The 4,555-nt window shown below is 34.1% G+C and overlaps 2 non-coding genes across 2 annotated transcripts; both read right to left on the bottom strand.

Moving 5' to 3' along the window:
- Positions 1 to 241: 241 nt before the first annotated feature.
- On the bottom strand, positions 242 to 360 carry LOC149420315 (5S ribosomal RNA). The gene has a single exon (XR_016302749.1). It is a non-coding gene; the product is annotated as a 5S ribosomal RNA (ribosomal RNA).
- Positions 361 to 682: 322 nt separating this feature from the next.
- LOC149420314 (5S ribosomal RNA) lies at positions 683 to 801 on the bottom strand. The gene has a single exon (XR_016302756.1). It is a non-coding gene; the product is annotated as a 5S ribosomal RNA (ribosomal RNA).
- Positions 802 to 4,555: the final 3,754 nt, after the last annotated feature.

Below are 4,555 nucleotides of genomic sequence, written 5' to 3'. Positions count from 1 at the left end.
GTGGTGTAATGGTCAGCATAGTTGCTTTCGAAGCAGTTGATCCGAGTTCGATTCTCGGCCATGGAATATTATTTTTTTGTTTTTAAGGAATTTTTTTTTTTTAATGGTTGACCATAATATCAATCCACTAAGTAATATTTTAGGCCTGTAGCATAATTGAAAAGTTAAAGAATGATATAAAATTTTTTATGATGTTAACGATAAAAAAATGAAAAAAAACATAAAATTAAAATAAAAAATGGGCCAACGGCACGCGGTGTTCCCAAGCGGTCACCCATCCAAGTACTGACCGCGCCCAATGTTGCTTAACTTCGGTGATCGGACGAGAACCGGTGTGTTCAAAATGGTATGGTCGTTGGCAAAAGTTAAACAATATTAATTTCTATTCTACCTGCCAATAAATATATGAAAATTAGTATAAAAAAGCCCTAATAATATTGAAAAAATTAGCAAGGTGTGTGCGAGGTTGATAAAAATAATCATTACATACGCGCTTGAAAAAGATCGTAATTACATTAATAAGTTTGTAGGAATTTTTTTTTTCAATGGTTGACCATAATATCAATCCACTAAGTAATATTTTAGGCCTGTAGCATACTTGAAAAGTTAAAGAATTTTATGATATTATTAATTATAGTAATGATAAAAAAATAAAAAAAACATGAAATTAAAATAAAAAATAGGCCAACGGCACGCGGTGTTCCCAAGCGGTCACCCATCCAAGTACTGACCGCGCCCAATGTTGCTTAACTTCGGTGATCGGACGAGAACCGGTGTGTTCAACATGGTATGGTCGTTGGCAAACGCTAAACAATATTAATTTCTACTCTACCTGCCAATAAATATATGAAAATTAGTATAAAAAAGCCCTAATAATACTGAAAACATTAGCAAGGTGTAAATATTATATACCTAGTTTAACTCACTCTCCTAACTCATCTTCGCTGTCTACAGGCAGAGCGCACGACTGTGGTCGTGAAGAACCGAGGTTCGATCCCCGCTTTAACTAATTTTTTTTTTCTTTTTTTATAACTTTTAATTTTTTTTATCACATGCTACTTATAAATATGTCAATAGACAGAAAAAAAGAGAGAATGAAATGAAAAGAGAGAGAGAGAAGAATACTAGAAGTTTCACTTCTGTCTTGCGTAGGCTTGACACACCCATTTTTTTTTCTTTTTTTATAACTTTTAATTTTTTTTATCACATGCTACTTATAAATATGTCAATAGACAGAAAAAAAGAGAGAATGAAATGAAAAGAGAGAGAGAGAAGAATACTAGAAGTTTCACTTCTGTCTTGCGTAGGCTTGACACACCCATTTTTTTATGTGGAACCGTTTGAGGAATACCGTGAGATATTATTACAGATTTATCAATCCTATTACAACACATATGCGACAATCTACAACTCAAAAATAGATACATATTATATGAAACAATAATGCATTTTAAAGGACTATTGAAACCTTCAAGAGATATAGTAGGTATATCATTTAGCAGCACCATAACTCTTGACATGCTATACCGGGCCGGCACGTCCGTGTTGCCATCGTGGTGTCGACCTTGGCGGTAGTTGTACGGTACGAAAAAATTATAGCATTCTAGAAGGTATAGGCTGTCAATGAAATAGTAAATTATTTTGAATACTGTTATTGTAGGAGCCCTGTTCCTCCTAGATTGGTGACTTTCGTAGCGCGTCTTAGAAAGCTAATCCATTTGATGCCGAATTGTGGGTATTTACCACTTACCATGTATTTTCATAGATTTAGGTTAGAAACATTTTGTTTTAGTTTGTTAAAGTAAGTCTATGTATTTTGCTAGTATGGGGCTCAAAAAGCAGAAGCGTATTCTAGTTTTGTATATTATACTCGTAATGTAGTTGAACATCGATGTCATTGCTTCGGGCTTGGTAAATTGTAATGATCAAAAATTCACTGAATATTGTCTGAAATATGTTCATATTATGAACATATGTTTGTTGATAATCGAATTTCATTTTGTTTTTTTTTACATTCTGTAATATTGATACATTTTTTACACTAAAGAAAAGTTTATTCTCATCAACCTATGAAGGTTTTTTCGAATTTAGTGGGAGAGAAGAAAAAGAGAAAGGTAAGAAATAGATGAAAATTAAAATTGATCAAAAAACTCGGAACACGTGTTCATAAAAATCATAATATTTTCGCATTTCGTCATTATATAGCATCAAGTCATGGTGCAGGTGCATGAATACGTGTTCCGATATATTAGGAACGTACTAAAAGTTTAACAGAACACGGCCTGCAATCCCGATTTTAACCGTATTAAAAATAATTTGAAGAGATTTTAAATAAATCAGCAATATCTTATTTCACCGTGTACGAAATTGAAAAAGGTAATAAACTTGTTTTAAATTTTACACAACGCATGAAAAACCATTTACCATACATTAACGGTTGTTTATCAGTTGCGTAAAATTAAAAACACGTTTATTAGTAAGTCCCTAAATGTGATACTGGTAATGTGATATATTATATTTGTTATTTGCCCAAGCCTCTTGATTCAGAGTCAAGAACTTAGCACTCTCCGACGGAGGTTGTGGTAACGTAAAGAGAACATTAGATACGAAATGTATAAAAATAAAACGTATTATCTATCAATTATTGAACTGTTTGCCTAAAGCGAACGTGCCTGAAATCTTGTTATTATTATAATACCCTTTAAAATTCAAACTTGTTTTCAATAATCACAGAAATACGAGGTCCATATGGAAAAGTACGATGTTCAACACATCACCATGTAGGCACATTTATCACGTTGGTACATAAGGGTATCATAAATATGACACGTAAGAATATTTTTATCAAATCCTAAATAAGTACTGCTACGTATAAAACGGTATCGATATACCGATCGCTGAATCAACTGAATATCGATCCCTACGGTGCAAGAAGCGGCCATCTTGGGACGTTACTTACTGCCCCGCATTCATTGGAAATCATTGAAAGACCTACGACTCTCCGGTACGCTCGCAATATGATAATAAAGTTAGTTATGAAGTCATGCAGTGTTTAATCCGATTACAGTATATAGGGACTAGGAAGGTACCTACAAAGACATGAATATGCATCTATTTGTTAAAGAATATTAAAAGAAAAAGCATTTCCCGATACATGATTGATTTGGTGAAGGGTACAGAGGAAAAACCATTTTCTGTTAACCAACTATTCCCTAACATTGCTAACATCAATCACAATGAACAGAATTCCATGAAAAATATGCAACCAACTGAAAACCAAATTCTGCTGTCAATAACAGATGAATTTAAAAGCAGGAATTTCTGGCACGTCATCGCATCAGATCAAAAACAGCTGACATTCCATCATTCAATTATTAGAATCACGAGTTGTATTTCAATTGAATGAAAATTAGTGAGGTCAAAACAAGTTGAAAGTTTAATTTAATTCAGAGAATGAGCAAATTTGTTTTTGGGGTTTTCACAATCAAAGCTCGACTGAAAATGAGCTAGGACGGTAGGTACTGTGGATTATTTTGCAAAAGCATTCATGTCCGCTTCGCTTTTTTAAGTTTTTCGTTTCGATTAAATTCTTGTGCGTGCCACTTTATAATAATAATAAATTACACTAATCTAACCTGATCTTCTATAATATAAATAAAAGACAATATTCAAATGTGTGTGCCCCATAGACTCAAAAATTACTTGGCCGATTTCGCAGATAGCTTCAAAGTTTCTTCTTATTAGTGCCAGGACTGTAAGGCCTCATTCTCACGGGAGCTTTTTTAACGTCCGTTAAAAAAGCGTTCAAATAGAACAAATGCATTACCAAGTATATGTTCATACGTCAGCGCTTTTGAAACGCGACGCTTTTTTATCGAGCAGTGTTGCATTTTGAGCGCTGAGCGTTGGGCGTTAAAGGGAATAGATCATATGAAACTTCATATTATTATTCGCACGAGCGGTAAAAAAACGCCGGCGCTTCACTCAGTACGCCACGCGCTCGCTCGGCAACCGGACGTGTTTGTTTTGTGTTTATTTAGCAGATAGCTTTTTTACCACTTTCAACCCAAATATTTGCCCATCTCCATCCAACACTGACCAATCAAGTTCAATAACTGTTCAGAGCCCCTTGACCAATATTATTTCACCAGAAGAATTTTACTTATCTCCAGATGATTGTTAAATTTTTATACCTAAGTTTTTAATAAATATAAATTGTTTTGTAATTTTGTAATTATTGTTTTATTTACCCCAGTGTAACAGCTAGTCGTTGTGCAGGTGGTATCGCCGAACGCATGTTGGTATCTTGAAGTGTTGTTCGAGGCCCCACTATCGTCAACAGTTCGTCAAATGTTCATTCATAAATAGACATTCGAAAATAACCAAAAAAATTATCGGGGTATTGCCTCAATTCTTCGTACAGTGTTACAAACTGCCCTTTCAAGTAGGTATCTCAGTTCATTCAGAGGATGAACCCAGAATGCCTTTTGTTTTCTTTTTCGTCTTCTAGCAACACAAATCGCTATTGCTATTAATTTAGCAGAAACCATTTCCA

This window comes from Hesperophylax consimilis, chromosome 10 (genome assembly GCF_061612785.1).
Source record: "Hesperophylax consimilis isolate HC1 chromosome 10, BYU_Hcon_1.0, whole genome shotgun sequence".
Lineage (NCBI taxonomy): Eukaryota > Metazoa > Arthropoda > Insecta > Trichoptera > Limnephilidae > Hesperophylax > Hesperophylax consimilis.
Note: the sequence above shows the minus strand (reverse complement) of the source record. Positions and strands in the feature narration are given on the sequence as shown.